Source organism: Diabrotica undecimpunctata, chromosome 2 (genome assembly GCF_040954645.1).
Source record: "Diabrotica undecimpunctata isolate CICGRU chromosome 2, icDiaUnde3, whole genome shotgun sequence".
NCBI classification, from domain to species: domain Eukaryota; kingdom Metazoa; phylum Arthropoda; class Insecta; order Coleoptera; family Chrysomelidae; genus Diabrotica; species Diabrotica undecimpunctata.
This window is the reverse complement of record NC_092804.1, coordinates 57094291-57112792: the sequence shown is the minus strand read 5'-3', so window position 1 is coordinate 57112792 and position 18502 is coordinate 57094291. Positions and strand designations below refer to the sequence as shown.

The 18502-nt window shown below is 32.2% G+C and overlaps 1 protein-coding gene across 4 annotated transcripts in view; it reads left to right on the top strand.

Moving 5' to 3' along the window:
- The window catches only part of LOC140434585 (neo-calmodulin-like), a 56741-nt gene that overhangs the window by 2847 nt on the left and 35392 nt on the right, over window positions 1-18502 (top strand). Inside the window, exon 1 of one of the 4 annotated variants that reach the window (XM_072522957.1) lies at window positions 2447-2471. The exons of 2 other annotated variants lie outside the window; for them this stretch is intronic. The gene's annotated coding sequence lies outside the window, so the exon portion shown is untranslated. Of the gene's footprint in view, window positions 1-2446; window positions 2472-9363; window positions 9505-18502 lie in introns of those variants that run through there. One more of the 4 variants, XM_072522956.1, reaches the window with a different exon arrangement.

The window sequence follows — 18502 nt, the reverse complement described above, 5'->3', positions numbered from 1 at the left end:
GCCACATGGAAGAATTGCCCTGCATTTGATATCTGAGTCCACTCACGAATGTTTTTTAACTATGAAACCTAGAGCCTTCAATTTTGCCTTTAAGGGTTGTAGTATTCTATATCGATTTCCCCTCACTGTATGTCTCAGATAATATATTTTCCGGTGTTTAACAGTCTTTAGCAATTCTCTTTCTTTGTTGACCCTCCTTAGTACTTCCTCATTAGTTTTTCTTGCTGTCCAAGATATCTTCAGTATCTGTCTATGAATCCACATTTCCAATGCTTCAATTCTATTCATGATTGATACTTTTAGTGTCCACACTTCTGCTTCATACAAAAGGTACATACCAAATAAAACACTTAACCATTCTTTATCTTAGTTCTAAACTGAGATGAAGAATATTGCAAAGAAATGTCATTTTCATAAAAGTAGTTTTAGTCATTGCTATTGCATATTATACATGTTTTATAATTTTTGTTTCACTATATATATACACTGGGGTGCAAAATTAACCGGACACTTATGATTTTTCCTAAAAACTGGAGTTTAAAAGAGTTTAAGATGTTCGCAATTAAGTATTTAATAATAGACAAAATTTAAAAGTCAAATTTATTACAAGTCAAGAATGTTACTCAGAAAAAACAATAAACAATTCAAAAAATTTAAAAATCCGCAAAGAAAAAAATATTATTTTTTATTTTAATATAAACAATTTTTATGGAAAACAATGTTTAGTAGAGTGTATTACCTCCACGAGCCCTAATTACGGCCCTTATTCGATCAGGCATACTTCGGATCAAGGTAGCAAAGTCTGCTTGAGGGATTTGCTCCCATTCGTCACGAACTGCTTGCTCCAAATCATTCATGGTTTCAAACTCACCATGGTTACGTCGAATACGTCGTCCCAGAATATCCCATACATGCTCTATTGGATTTAAGTCTGCACTTCTTGGCGGCCATGGTAATAAACGAATTCCAACTTCATCCAAGTAATCCCGTGTTATTCTTGCGATGTGCGGACGAGCATTTTCTCCAAAAGCAAAGTTTTCTCCAATAAATGGGGCAAATGGCACTACATGATCTTCCAAACATTGCTGAATATACCGTTGAGCGTTCAAACTGCCTCCTTGAATTGTAACAAGTTCTGTATGAGCCTCTAGGGAAATGCCTGCCCACACCATTATACCACCTCCACCAAATTGAACTCTCGGAACAAAACAACATTGCTGATAACGTTCACCAGTTCTTCTCCATATCCTATGCCGTCCATCCGATGAGTATCTGTTAAATCTTGATTCATCCGTAAAAAGCACAGCACTCCAATCGTCAACACTCCAATTAAGATGTTCGCGAGCGAAGTGTAAACGTTGCCTCTGATGATCTGCTGTTAATATAGGTCCCGTGACAGGTATTCTGGACCTTAATCCATATTCATTTAAGCATCTTCGAACGGTATAAACGAAAACTGTATTTCTATAGACATCATTTAATCGTTGAACAAGTACTGGTGCTGATAATGTACGATCGCATAATGCTTGTAACCTAAGAAAGCGATCTTCAACTTGACTTGTGGTTCTTTGTCTACATTGACCTGGTCTCCTAGTGTATTGTCCTGTTTCCCGAAATATTTGTATTGCATTAAACACTGTACTTCGAGAAATTCCTAAAGCATTTGCGATGTAACGAATGCTCCGCCCATCATCCTGTAAAGCAATAGCTTGTGCTACTTTGCTTCTGGTGTCATAATTTTTTTAATGCAAGTTTCAAACAGGAGACAATCAAAAACCTACAGCCGAAATTATAATCAGGTACAGTACCACAATAAACTTAAATTAATACTAAGTCAATATTTCACATTAATAAAAAAACGTATGTGTAAAAGTGTTTTTGTTCGCAAAAAACATCTAAACAAGTTCAAACAAGAAAAAAACTTGTCGCTAATAAGGCATAAAATACAATTTCAAACAAATTAAACAAGTTTCGATCTAAACAAGAACAAAAAACAAAAAAAATTGAGTGTCGGGTAATTTTGCACCCCAGTATATTTTCTTAAATTTATGTTAGCATTTTCCTAAAAACGCATTGAAAATACTTTTAGTTTCGAAATAGATATTTTTGAAATTAAATAATTTTTTCTAGCGATTTTTAATTATTCAGAGTTCACAGAATACCATATTTACAAGTGATAAAAAAAATTTCTAGCGATATCATTTGATAATTGTTTTATAGTAATTTAAGTTTAAAAAGTATTTAGTAAATATTTTTTTAATTTACTATTATTGTTCTGTTAATGAGTATTACTAAGAGGCAAAAAATTTGAACGGCAGACGAAGCAATCTACATCTTGTTTGGATGACCTATGAACGAACATGTGTTGATTTAAAATGTTATATATTTCTTGTTGATAACAATAAACTAAACTATAAACGGTTAAAATATTTAAAAACGTGTCATTCAGTATATTAAAATTTATTAAAGAGGTATGTAAATTATTTCTTTTTATTTAGTCTTCCAAAAGTTTAAATTGTTGGTTAATGTTTGACATTTTAATGTTTGACAAACTCCATTTTTTTTTATCTTGGAGAAAAGATAAAAATTAAAAAAGAATTTTTACGCCAACTAAAACTAATTTTATAAAACATTGGTAAAACCTATGAAAAATTTCAAAGATTAACGTTTTCTATCGAATTCAGTATTTTTTCAAAAAGATAAAATCTAGTTTATGCTTGTTTTATTTATAATTTTTTGAAAAATTAAAATTTTTATAATAAATTTATTACATACATATTATAAATGTGTATATGTATATATATATATATATATATATATATATATATATATATATATATATATATATATATATATATGCTTCTCCAAGAATTTAACTCAAGACTTTGAAATATTAAAATATTTTATTAGCGTTAATAAAAATTTCCATTGTAATGTTATATTTTCCATGCCCCTTGTGTATGCTATTCGTACACTCTATATTTATTGACTGTTTTTTATTGCTATAGTTTTTTTTTGCAACAAAACAAAAAGAACCAAAAAATGTACTAATTCTATAAATATACTAATTTCCAAGTGTTCACGAATTTTATTCGGCTACTATTTAATTATTGATTATTGTTAATTGTGTTTATTATGGAGTGTCAATCACGTAACTTAACCCAAGATGAATGTGCCCAAGCAGTGATACTGTCGGAAGAAGGTTGGAGTTACCGAAGAATTTGTCGTCGGTTTAATGTGTCCCACATATCCGTCTCACGGGTGTTAGAAAGATTCCTCGAAACAAGGGATCATACTCGCAGACCAGGGCAAGGACGAAACTGGGTAACTACCCCTATTCAAGTTCGATTTTTAGGAATATCTGCTCTTCGAAACGTTTTGTAGCACATCGAAGTCTACAAATTCAGCTTCGAGACGCGCATGCTATACAAATTAATACTGAAACTGTTCGCCAGCAACTTAGGGAATACAACTTAACACCTAGGATTGCTGCCCGAGGTCCTCTATTAACTGCAGAGCATCGAAGGGGGAGACTATATTTTACCAGAGAACACGTTAATTGGTTAGAGGCTGACTGGGAACGAGTTCTATTTACTGACGAATCCCGATTTTGTCTGTACAATAACGACTGACGTGTTCGTGTGTTACGACGACCCAACGAACGATATGCTCAGTGTAACTTTCCACACACCACATTTTTTGGTGGAGGATCCGTTATGGTGTGGGGTGGTATTTCTTTGATCGCACGTACGGACCTAGTGGTCATACAAAATGGAACTGTTACAGCTGAAAGGTACATATGAGAGATTTTGGAGCAACATGTAGTACCATTCGCTCCTTATATCGGTGAAAATTTCTTACTAATGCAAGATAATGCCAGACCTCACGATGCACAGATCGTCAGAAATTATCTAGAGGAGATAGAAATTAACACTATGGAATGGCCAGCACATGGTCCGGATTTAAATCTGATTGAAAATCTCTGGGATATCCTTGGTAGGCGATTAAGAGCGATACCGATCCAACCAAACAACTTACAGGAAGTGAGAGAGAGGCTGATCCAGATTTGGAGAGAACTAGAGCAAAATGAAATACGGCAATTAATTTTAAGTATGGGCCAACGATGTGAGGCTGTTATACGTAGTGGAGGTGGAAACACTCGTTATTAAGACTTTTTTTATATTTAAGTTTACTTTTCTTATAATTACTTTTTTAGAATTTTCCGTTTTATTGTTTTTCTCCTGTACTTCAACATTTTCTGATGATTAGACAAATTGTTATAATTACTAATAAAATGTAGAATAAATCTGGTGAAGTTTTATTTTTTATTCTTTGCCTGTTTACAAATAAAATTGATTTATTGAAGTGGTGCGTTAATTTCTTCGAGAAGTATATATATATATATATATATATATATATATATATATATATATATATATATATATATATATATATATATATATATATATATATATATATATATGTATATATATAATCTTTTTGATGTCAGGTTCTGTCAGTCTGAAATTAAAACAATTCTATTTTTCTTATTTCACCAATTGATTATTGGCTTCATTAGAAGTGCACCGAAATTTATTAAACAAAGAAGCAAGCAACTTACGAATAAAGTTACATAATTATGTACTTACAGAGGAGAAATTGCTGACAAAAAATATATAACAAACATTAATATTATACCTTCAACAATTATATTCATAATTGTTTGCTATATTGGACAGACATGCCAATGGCTAAAACAACGTATTACCCAGCACAAAAGTGACAATGAATATATTGGCAAAAGTCACAAAGGTAAAGGCATATGCATTATTGGCGAACATTTCATTTACATAGGTCACCAGTTTGACTATAATAATAATACAATTTTACAAACTGTAAATAATTATAAAACAGGCTATTCCTCGAAATGTGATACATTACAAAGACAAAAAATGTAATAAACTATAAAACAGACCCCAATAAACTTAGTAGTTGCGGAAAACTAGGTGATCTTGATCACATCTTTTACTTCATCTATTGTAATATTTTGCAATCTATTTAATTTAAAATTAGTTTATCATATATCTACCAAACTTGACTTTGACATTGCTTTATTTCAAAAATTAATAACTTAATTGTAAAAAGTGTAATATGAATGTTTGCTATATATTTTTTGTAAACAATTCCACCTCTGTAAATACAAATTCATGTAATTTTATTCTTTTTAAGTTGCTTACGTCTTTGTTCAATAAATTTCAGTGCACTTCTGATAAAGCGAATAATTAATTGACGAAATAATAAGTGACTAGATAATAGAATTGTTTTAATTCCAAACCGACAGAACCTGACATATCAAAATAAAAGAAATTATTATTCATAATTCATAGATACCAAGTTTAATAGAAAAAATTTGTTAAAACGAGAAATAAAACACCTTACAGTTAAAATATAGATGAATAAAATTTCCCAAAAACTACTGAAATTGTGACCTCAGCTCCCATCCTTTACATGTGACTGACGTCACAATTCCTCCGGACTGCGCCACGGAGCCTGTTATCTATCTACTTAAAAAACGAGTTTACAACGATTTTTATTCTCATTACACCAGTAAATAAATTAATATAGGCTTATAGACAAGGCGAAAAGTTCGGGTTCGTTCTTTCAATTTTTCATTTTCATTTTCTTATGCAAATTGGTTTTGCATAATCACTTTCATGAGATAGCAAAAAATAAGGTTCAATAGATCGATAGGCAAAAAGTTTTTTAAACATTTTGTTATAAACAAATTATATCAATCAATTTTTTAGGTACGTTTTTGGATCATTCTGAACAAAATGGGTCTCCTGTAATTTTTCTGTAAACTTGATCGTTTTTAAGTTATAAACAATTTATAAACAAGTAAAAAATATCATTTTTGAATTCACCAAGGATCTAAAGTTCAAACCTTGTTCTATCACTTCTCACTCCCCGATAAATATTTTGGGCTTATTTCAATTTGAAACATTGTTTTTAATCGTTGATAAAGCGCTTATGACAGGACGGGCGCTCGGGTTGCGGCGTGTATAAGAGAGAGAAACAACATCTATAGCACACATATTTGCTGGTTTAAATTCTCATTGTACAAATGATCGCCCGCCCTGCCATGCGCGCTTCATTAAAAATTAAAAAACAATGTTTTAAAATAAAACAAACCCAGAATTTTCATAGGGAGCTGATAGAAGAAGGCTAGAACTTGAATTTAGGCAATTGATAATTTCAAAAATAATATTTTTTACTTGTGTTTTTGAACAGTGAAAATCGTCATTCAACTCGAAAGAGATCAACTTTAGAGAAAACTTACAACAGACCTTTTCTGTTCTTAATGATCCAAAAAACCTAAAAAAATTTATTTGGTTCCAAACAATTTATTGTTACAATTTGTTTAAAAAAATATCGTTAAAAAAAATTTAAACAACTTTTGACCTCTTGAACCTTATTTGGGGTATCTCATGTCATTGCAAAAGAATCTCATAGGAATATTTTTCTGAACGAACCCAAGCTTTTTGCCTTGTCTATTAGGTACACATTGTCAAGATGCGAAAATTTTTGAACGTTTAAAGTGATTTTTTAAAATTATTATTCTCATATACCTCAGTAAATAAACTTACTTATTCTTTAACTGTAAAATGATTTATTTCTCGTTTTAACAAGTTTTTTCTACAAAACTTGATATTTGAGAATTAGGCCCTGTACACATGAGGGCGTTAGATGCCGCGTTTACCTAACGCCGCGTTCCAAGTACCAAGGAACAAATGATATCGTTCGCATGCAAGCGCGCATTTAGAACCAACGTCATCAAAACGTGGCGTTCGTAGAATAGACAGTATTTTAATAAAGTTAACAGTTCATCAAAAGATATTATACTAAGTCAGAAATAGTTAAAAAACTGTTGAGGGTATTTTCTCAACTTGAGATATAGAGTCCACAAAGAACCCATGGTCAATCTATCATTAATTAAAGGATGCACCCACCATCTTCTTTGTCGTCTTTGACTTACTCTGAATCTACGGTATAACAACCAAACACATGCTAACTCCTCTAACTCCATAACCCTACCGGGTGTCGACATTCTCGTAAACCGCAGCGTTAAGCGCTGTCGTGTACGATACCACTTTTTTCTAACGTATGCTAAACGTGGCGTCTAACTCCCTCATGTGTACAGGCTCTTAGGAATAATAAGTTATTTTAAAATCTCCTAAACATACAGAGTGTTCCATTTAAATTAAATAAGTTGAGGGTATTTCCCGTAAAACCAGAAGTAGGGTAGTGACAAAAAAATTGCATGGTTATCATGCAATATGAGATCATGATAGTGGATATAGGTATTACATAAAAATTATCCACACATTACCACGATTGGCCGGTTTATAGTTGTCATCAAATACTTATATCTGGGATCATTGATCACAAACACAGGGTCACTGCAGGAAAAAATAAAACGCAGATGTGTGATCTAACAAAAGTCGCCGTAGAAAAGATGACCGAAACGTGGAAGCACTCTTAAATTTCAAGCGGAAAGAAGAAAGATAGATACCACTGAAATACTCTGTTGGAGAAGAATGTAACGAACTTCTTCAGCAAAAGAGATCTCCAACACTTAAAATACTTTGGACATATTATTAGAGCAGATACAGAACACATGGAAAGGCTTATTTTCCAAGAAAAGGCAGAAGGACGAATATTACGAGAAAGATCCCCAACAAGATTGATCGACCAATTACAGGAATATGCGAAAGACCTATGCATGAAGCAGAAAGACGTTTGAGATTTAATTTCAATACAGGGCTCCTGCCATCTGTTTATGCGTATTTCGCATAAGGTCCTATAAGGCCTTATAAGGTCTTCTGAGAGCGACTTATGTAGAAGCTCTGACCGCTACACTGCCTCCCCTGCTGGATGTATAAATATGTAAACGTACAAATGTAAAATATATAAGAACCAAAAAACTAAACAGATTAGGAAGGATACAACTCTGGAAAATAATACCTACAGTAAGAGCAGATGAATAATAGATAGAACCATTGTAAATATTTACAGATTAAGAGTAATTCACTATCGAATCTACTTTTTATGACGTGATTAGAGGCTGTGATCAGAAACACTACAATTCTAGAGGTTCTATCAAATATAGAGAAATTTAAAATAGAAAGAGCTTTAAAAGAGCTAAAAATAATAAAGATCCAGAACACGACGGTCTAATTGCCGAGGTCTTGAAAACAATCAAGACAGTAACAATTTCTATACTAACACAGCTATTTAATAGATGTCTCCATAACTGCAAAATTCTTAAAGACTGGAACGCGAGTCTAGTCTAGGAACAAGAGCAAGACTGGCATGTACAGGATTTGGAAAACTCCTGGAAAAAACTGGAAAAGTTGGATACTTAAGAACAGCAAAATACCTCAATACTTCAGGAGTAAAGTATTCAACCAGTACACCCTTTCTATCATGACATATAAATGTCAAACCTGGACTCATGACACAGCAAATGTGAGTAAACTAGCTAAAACAAAAAGGACAATGGAAAGAGCAAGGTATACGACTCTTAGAAAAAAGAGAAATGAATGGGTAAGACCAAAAGCAACAGTCAAGGATATTACAACAAATATTACCAAACTCAAATGGAACTTCGCAGGTCACACTGCTGGACAAAAAAACAAACGTTGAAACGCTACAATACAACAAAGGAGACCTTACAAAAGTAGACGACCAAGAGGTATACCACAGATGAGATGGGTAGATGAGATTATAAAAATAGACGGAACAAATATGTTGCACAGGATACAGATCGATGGAAGGGGTTGGGAGAGGTCTATGGAGATCAAAAATGGATGGTAAAAGGCTCAGAAGAAGAAGTGCTCAAAAATAGATGTTATAGGGTAGTTAAAAAAGACTTAAAATGAAAAACAATGAACTCGTTTCCAAGAAGACAAACTAGTTTTTAAAAAGTTGACAAATATGTACATTAAGATATTCATACGTTTATCCAGGCCTTCGTGATCTGAAAACAACCTGTAAAAATCTAAAAATACAATTCAAAATTTGTTTTTTAAAATAAAAATTCAATCATTTAATAAAATTAGAACATTTGCTGCCCTTTCACATTGAAATAGAAGTTACGAATAGTTTCAAGAGTACGTAGGTGTCCGTTATATTGATTTCCTCCGAGCCAAAATCCAACCCTGTGCTCGCTTTAATCTGCCAGTAAAAAACTCAATCAAAATAAACAAAGGATGCCCTAAGAATCACTCTCATCAGCTGTAGCAATCAAAACAAATTCGGCGACTGATAAAAATAAAAAAATATATAATATATAAATGGAAAATCTGTGAGTAGGTGGTGGGGGAGAGAAAATCAACGAAAATCTGACACACCTCTCTGCAGTGTTTACCAGCAAGCTGTGAATGAGGTCTCCAGAGTGAAGTTTATCGTTGTTTAAGCCGTTTCGGATGTAATTATCCAACTGTAAGTAATTAAAACTGATTAATTAAATAAAAGGTATGATTGAAAACGATATTTAAAAGACGGTAAATTTTTCATGTCGGGACTGTTTTTGTAAAAAGCTTAAAATTATTGTTATAACGTAGAATGTTGCACTTGAAATACCTAATTGATAAAGTATAATTTTTACAAAAATTATTAACAAACATATGACCACAACCACGGTTGTTAAATGATCTATTTTGGGCATGTATTTTGTATTTACTATTTGTGGATTATTGATGAATAGATTTGAATTGAAAGTACAATTATTTGGCTGACCAAGAAATATGATTTTCATTAATAGTTGCCTGTTCAAAGAAAGTTAATTCAGGGCTTTTGTTATAGTCCCTAGAAATTAATATTCTTTAAAACATCTTTTATTTAAAACATTTCAAAAATCCAGACAATTAAATGTGTTGTTAATGGTTTATAGTTTTTAGATTATTATAAACTAAATTTCTGGTAAAATTGTTAAAAAAATGTAAATTTTAATTATTATATTTCTTGGGAATCAACCACAATTGTAATTAGCAGCATTTTATTTGAAGTCTCGACTTCCAACTCAAAAATTGAATAATAGTTACATTTGGTCTAATTTGTATATATATATATATATATATATATATATATATATATATATATATATATATATATTATATATATATATATATATATTATATATATATATATTATATATATATATATATATATATATATATATATATATATATATATATTATATATATATATACCGCACTGTGTGAAATGGGTTTAAAATATCAGCAATTCGGTCAGTAAGAAATAAAACTGCAGGGAGAAAACTGCAAATTTAGTAGGATTAGATGCTAACAAATTTTGAATAGTTCATTACTTACCACTATATGAGTAGAAGGTTAAATTTGTTGTAGTATATCTAGATGACATTGATTAAATAATTTTTTGAGTTTGATTTATTTGGGAGTTATGGTAACTGCAATACATTCTATTTTAATAGAATGCAGTATGATATTGAAAAATTAGTAGTGACTAGGTTGAAACAAACAAGAAACATTATCGAAATTGTGAGGTGGAAAGGTACAATTAATGTTAGAGAAATAAGAAGGACCAGGAGCATGTTAAATTGATCTATAAAATCTAATTGATCGTACATAGTGAATTAGTGTAAAACTGATATTCAGAAATGGAATAAAAATTAATGTAGTACCTAAAAGATTAAGTGAGTATTGTGTTTGTTTTTTAAAGGTTAATAAATGTTCTATTATGTCATGTGTTACTTAGAATGTTGCAGGATATATTACTCAAATCGTTAGTGTCAGTCTTATAATTAATAGATTCAGAAGTTGTTAATATGTACCATCTTAAGGAAGAGCCAGTTTTTATAACTTGTTCGTAGATTTTTATATTATTAAAGCCAAATCTATGTTCTGACTTTAAGTGGTGGTCCACTAAGGTACAAGAGTTTATCGTATGTTGCAGTCAATTTGTGTTGAATGACACGTTGCTTAAGCCACTGTTGGCTTTGACCAATATAACAACTTTGACATTCTCTACAACGTGTACTGCAACATACGAAAAAACTGTTTAGTTTTCATTCAAGAGTTGCATTATTTCATTTCTGTCCTTTATATAATTCTGGTGTTTTCATTTGTTATACCAATGATTTGCTTGTTCCCAATGATTAATGCTTTTCGTGTTTACTTATCGGTTTTTTTTGTTTTTAATTGCATTTTTTACCAGCCTTTGAATGTTTTTTCTTATGTCTTCCTTAATACTTTTCCTTATTGTTTTACAAAGATCTATGTGTTGTATTCTTTGAATGTTGCTACTTACTTTAATTTCACTTCTTTGTTTTGCATTGTGTTGAATGAATTTGACACTATCAAGAATTATTTCCATTAATTGAGAGCTGTCGATTTGGTTATGTAATCTTTCATCAATTGTCCTTTGAAGTGATCTGAGTTTTCTTTTAGATTGTTAATTTTTATACCGGTTACTGGTGGTTTTGTGATTACATTTATTATTTCTAGTTTTACATCTAGAATAATTTTTGCTCTGATTAGTCTATGGTCGCTGCCTATTTGAAATTTATTTATTACACCGACATCATAGCAGAAATCTTATTGGTTAGAATAAAGTGAATTTCGTTCTTAGTGGTTCCATTTGGTGCTACCGAAGTCCATTTTCTGTTCGATTTTTTCTTAAAGAATATATTTACAATAAGCATGTTTTGTTGTGTGCAAACTGAACCAGCCTTTCTGTCCTTTCATTTTTCTCCAGGACTCCATACTTTCCCATGACTTGTTCTGCGTCGTTTCTCTTTTACACCTTAGTAATAAAGTAACCAATTACATACTTGAAGTGACTTTTATTGCTACTTAATACATTAGTAATGTTACTGTAGAGTTCTTCTATTCCTTTATCTTGCAACTAATCGTTGAAGCGTATACTTGCAAAATTTGTATATTGTATCTCTTTGATAGTTATTAGGTTAAGTTAGCTACTCTATCCGAGATACTAGTTTTTTCTAATACACTTTATTTCCACGTATTGTTAATTAGGAACCCAATACCATTTGTTTTGTCCGTTGATGTTTTTCGGTAGTGGAATGTGTTTTCTGACGCTAATTTCAATAGCTCTTCATCTTTCTATCTTACTTTGCTGATTCTTATGACGTCGTATTTTATATTTTCAGTTTCTTTTTTCAATTCTACAAGTCTGGATTGATTTGATAGCGAGTGGCAGTTATATATCGCTATATAAAGCGTTGTTGTTTTATTTGGAGAGCGGTTTAGATTCCGCAGATTCTTAGCACTTTCTGCCCTCCTGGCTTCGCTGGTGTGTTCCAATTATATAGCGCAGAAATCCTCATTCTTTTGCATTATAACATACTCCCATAATACGCCGTATATTGCCCAAGGATCGCGCGACTTACATCTTCGTGAACGTAGGAGGTAGGATTCGTTGGCAGAGCAGCCTGCAGATCAGCTGTAACCCGTTCGTCACTATCAGGCATTTACCGGAGATTTTAATGGTTTGCTCTTACCAGCAAAAGTACAACCCCTCTGATTTCGAAAGATTTCCGCGGTTAGTACAATCAAACCTAAAGCTAATGCTAAGATTAATAATGTTACAAGAATTAATATTAAACTCAACAGGCATCCGGGTTTAGTGATAATCGACTCGGTTCAACCCGGAAGTCTCTTAGTTCTCTAAGAATTTTAAAATGGATGCTTTAATATTTTTGGGAAGCTTTCCGTGAATGATTTTGTTGCCATCAAGGGATAAGCGGCTCCTGTCTGAACAGCAATAAAAGCATCCGATTTGGCTTTAAAAAATACCAGAAACTCATTATACCCAATTATGATAGTAAAATTATCTCGTTTGTAATTTAATTAAAAACATCAAATTTAACATCAAATCAACGTCAAATTTTAATTTTTACATTATTAAATTATATGAATATATTATTTTAAATTATTAAGATGTATTCCTGATACGTACTTTTTTTTATTCGTTTATTAACTTACCAATGTTGTTATCTATTTTCAGTCATTTTTTCTTTAAATGTATGTATGTGTTTGCATATCTAAGATCTATCAAATTCTCTATTTTTATAGTACAATTCATGTCCATTTATTCTAACATTTATTGGTCTTGAGATTTTATCTAAATGTAATTTTTGCATTTGCAAGGTATTTGTTTGTTCGTTCCTATTCATTGTTGTGTTTATTTTGAGCTGAAATTGAGACAAACCGCAACGTCGTTTTAAATATGTATAATGACATTTGGTTTAGGCTCCAGAAAACAAAATAATGAGAACGTAAAATGCCACCACAGCTTCAGAAGTTTCCAGCAGCTCGTTTTATTAATTATATTATATGCATATGTTATTTGTCCGTTATTTCGTTCTAATTTTTGAAACTTTGATATATTTTTTTTAATTATAATTTACATACATATTACTTACTTACTCCGTATCGTTACAAACCTTCGTGGGTTTTAGCTGACTTGACAACATGCCTCCGAGTTTTATTGTCCAGCTCTCATCTTACATCGTCACACTTCCATACGCATCCGTATCAAATTGACTAGATTTTTTGGAAAGCCAAGCTCTTGCATCACTGTTTACAGTCTAACTGTGCATACGTTATCAAATGCCTGTTTAAAATCTATGAACATCTGGAGAAGCTCATGATCAAACTCCCACCAGCATTTTTCACTATCTGTTCGATCTGTATGCGAATATCTGGTCAATATGCGGTTCGGTCTAAATTGGCATTGATAATCCCCAACGATTTCTTCTGTGTATATTTTGGTTCTGTCTAGCAGGATGTTTGCAAGTACTCTACAGGTGGTAGTTAGGAGCGTTATTCTCCGGTAGTTAATACATTGCTTTTTGTTTCCTTTTTTGTGGATTGGTACAATAACCTGGCATTGTTTCGTCTCGCCAAATGCCTTGAAGTAACTTGTTTATTTACAAACTATGTACAAACTGTACAAACCTTCTCCTTAGAGTTGTAAGCACTCTGCGCGTATATCATCGCTGACTGTGCCTTATTAGTAAAGGAGCTATGCCACTCCGGCGTATTTCTCCATGTGTAATTCCATAAGAAATCGCTAAGGTTCAATCTTCTCGTTTTTTGAGAGTTTGTGGTAGGGGTAGACCAGTTCATCGGATCGTCACGTGCGAGCGTGACGATCCGATGAACTGGTATAAGGAATAGAATTCGATGACAAAGAAAAATTAAACATAACGGCATGCCAAAAGGGCTTTAAACACGTACCTTTGCTACTACTATACCAATCGTGACGTACGAGGTGTCGTATGACAGGATTTAATGGATACAATTAACTATTTTATTATATAACTTATAACATTATCCCCTTATATTATTTAATAGCTTATCCCCTTTTTACTTTATCCCCTAATATAATTTAATCCCCTTCTTCTTCTCTGTCTTAATTTTCTAATGTAACTTAATCCCCTTATCCCCCTATGTAACTTAATCCATTTATGTAAATTAATCCCCTTATCTAACTGAATCCCCTTACTTACCTTACGTTCGTAATAATATCGCACGTATCTATAACAGGACTGTGCGCCTGTGTATCGTCAAGGGACAAAGTAAAGATACATATTTTTTTCTTTGTCATAGTATTCGATTCGCCAAATCCAATTATATGACACCTTTTACCTATCTATTCGACAATTTAATATAGTAGCAGAAATACGTCTTCAAAGTTCCTTTGACATGCCGCCATGTATAATTTTTCTTTGTCATCGAATTCTATTCGGTAAATCCTGTCATATGACACCTCGCACGACGCGATTGACTCGATAGTAGCAAAGATTTGTGTCTAAAGCCCCTTTGGCATGCCGTTGTGTTTAATTTTTCTTTGTCATCGAATTACTACTACTACTAAGGATTTCCACAGTTTTCACTGTCTTCCTTCACTCAACCGTTTTCTCCAATTTTCCCTGTCATTCCAGTCTCCATCTCGTAGGGTTCTTTTCTCCATAGCCTCCTCGATTTCATCTCTGAATGACCTTCGGGGTCTTCCTCTCTTTCTTCTTCCAATCGGGCTCCATTCTGTGATTTTATTTATCCAGCGTCCTCTGTCCGCTCTTCTGACGTGGCCGTACCAGGATAGTCTCTTCTCCTCTATATAGTCGATTATGTCTGATTGCACTCCCATTCTCCGCTTAATCTCTGCGTTTTCAATTCTGTCTCTTTTGTAAGTCTACAGCTTCTCCTCAGGAACTCCATTTCTACTGCTCTTATTCTACCTCTATTTCTCTTGTTTATTGTCCAGTTTTCGGACCCATATGTCAGGATACTTCTTGTCAGGGTATTATATATTCTCTTTTTTGTCTTTATCGTAATGTTCTTATCCCACAACACTGAGTTTAGTTGTCTTATACAGTTTCTTGTTTGTCTCAGTCTGTTGTTTATATCTTCTTCTGTTGTTCCCTGGTTCGATATTATGGTTCCTAAATACTTGAATTTATCTGTTCCATTTATTTGTCTTCCCTCGTCTATCTCTAGGTTTCTCATATCCTTGTTTTCTGTTGTTAGGTATTCGGTTTTCTCTAAGTTTATTTCCATTCCGTTGTTTTTATATTCTTCTTCTAGTTTTCTAAGCATAAAGCTGAGATCTTCTTCATCTTGTGCGATGACTACTTGATCGTCGGCAAAACTTAAGGTGTATAGGTATTCGTCTCTTACTGGTATGCCCATTCCTTCGCACTTTCTCCTCCATGGTTTGAGTGTCTTTTCCAAGAATATTTTAAACAGAGTAGGGGACGTAGCACAGCCTTGTAGAAGTCCTTTTGTCGTTTTAAATGGATTGTAGGCTTTATTTCCACATTTAATAGCTACTTTGTTTTCTTTGTATAGTGCTTTAACTGCTTTTATTAGTGTTTGTCGGATTCCGAGATCATTCATTGCTTCCCATAATTTGACTCTAGGTATTGAGTCATATGCTTTCTTTAGATCAACAAAGGCCAGATGGACTGGTCTACCTTTTTCCATTTTCTTCTCTATCAGTTGTTCTAATGTGTACGTATGATCTAGGCATGATTTTCCTACTGTGAACCCTGCTTGGTCTTCTCCAATTTTTCTCATTGAATTCTGTTCTTTAAATTCTGACATATGATACCTCGCACACGACGATCCGACGAGCTAGTCTACCCCCAACACAAAACTCTCAAAAAATGAGCAGATTGAACCTTAGCGATTTCTTATGGGATTTAACATGGAGAAATAGGCCGGAGTGGTATAGCTTTCTTTACTACCTTATTATTTTTAAGTTTTTTAATTGCCTGGGTTACTTCGTCGTATGTGGAATATTGATCTTCTATTTCAGCTGTATGCAATTCTATGTTTGATGTATTTCTGCTAGATTGGTCGTTTAATAGTTAATAGAAGTATTCCTTTCAAGTTTTTAACATATTCTTGTCATTAGTTATAAACTGTTCGCTGCAGTTTTGAAGGAAGTTTCCTGTTCTTGCTTAGTACCCGGCTTTGATCTCTGAAATTCGTTTAAGGAATTGTCTTACTTGGTTGTTCTTTCGATTTTCTTCTACATCTCTGATTATTTGTTTCTTATACTCATTTTTTTCCTCTTCATTAGTTTTCTTGTCTCTGCTCTTGTCTATTTCTACCTTTCATTGTTGTTATGCGAAGAATCTTGTAGCATGTTTCTTTTTTGTATGGATTTCTGGCACTCTTCATGAAATGGAACGACTTTTTTCGCTCTTCTCTTTTTGTGTACTAGTATTTCATCTGATACGCTTGTCAAAGTTAATTTTATGTTTTTTCAAGCAGAGTCTATGTTGTTATAATCCCCTGTCTATTTTACCGCTGTTTGTTTGGCCTTTTGAAATTTCTGCACTGTTGCATATTGTTATTTTCGTATTCTTGTGGATTTTTGGGAAGTTGTTCTTGTTCCTACCTTCGTTTTTACCAGAAAATGATCCTTGTCTCCATCCGTCCCTCTTAGGCTTCTAACGGCTAAGTAGTTACTACCCCAGTACCCCTTCTGGCATCTACCAGAATACATATTATCTCTTGTTTATATTGTTTATTCATTTTTAAGGACACGACAAGTCCTTCTTGAAATTGTTTCGCTATTTTACAGTCTGAGTTTCTTAGCGATAAGTTAAATATTGTTTTTTTATGGCGTTATGCCACAATTGTATCCAATTTGTTTTGCCACAATTGTTTTACGTTTGGATTACCAATCCCGAAAGCATTTTCAAAAAATTCTAAAATTAAATTATGAATAATCTTAACCTTAATTACGGCCTTAAAAACAAACGTAAAATGTATTTCTCATTAGAATCCCACATAAAATAATATTTAACTTAAACATGCCACAAGACGTCCTAAAAGCTAGAATACTGGTATATAGGTTTTCTTTAGTTCAAGGAATAGACCTATTGAATTTGGGATCAATGGGTAAAAGATTACCAAAGTTACAGATAACTCCAAATAGAGATGAAGAGAGTCTCGAAAGATATTTAGTTTGTTAGATGTTTAGTTAGTTTTGTCACAAATTAGGTTAACTTCCACTACTATTATCTAAACGACTCTGTCACTGTTTTAGTATTAAGGATAGGGTAAAATCGTTCATTCGGTTCGTTCGATACTCCTTTTTATTGGTTGATTAACACTAAAATTACTTCTATTAGTAAATTTTACTATTATGATTAAATATTGATATATATATTAATTAAAAATACTAATCACGTGTTGTCATTTTTGTATGTGAAAGTTTATTGCATGTAGTCTTTTAAGTCGTCTTAAGAATGTCTTCTACTTTAAAACTTATATAAATTATTATTAGAAAAATTTTATTTCCAATGCAACAAAACAAAATAATTTGTTTAATTTTTCAAAAACTTGTATTTTGGAAACCGCTTTTGCCGCAGAAATCTAAACGTCAATACAACAGTTTCAACCTTACAGTTAGGGCTTTGCACATAGAAAAAAAATGATGCAGTAGGTGGTACAGTAGAGTAGTAGTAGTAATAGTGAAAGTAGTAGTAGTAGTAGAACTAGCGCGAAGCTTCTTACTATATTTTCTGTATTTTTAAAATTTAAATAATATTTTTAAAATTAAATATAGTAACTTTATTATTTATTTTATGATTTATATTTTAAACAAATTATATTATATTAAAATATTTTATAAATTATTATGTTTGCTCCTAACGCCATCTACTAACGTATTCACAGAGTATAAGTTGTTTGCTTCTAATAGACCTATCAAATTCAGACGAGATCTTAAATTAATATTAAAATATAACTAGATATTATTTAAGCGTAAATTTAATTATTGTACAAACTAAATAGGATGTTTAAAAATAGTAATTATATTTATACGAAATTATTTTAAAACTAGCGCGAGCGAGATTTTTAAAAAAGTGACATAAACATTTAAATAAATGATTCAATATTGTTACTAATTGGATGGC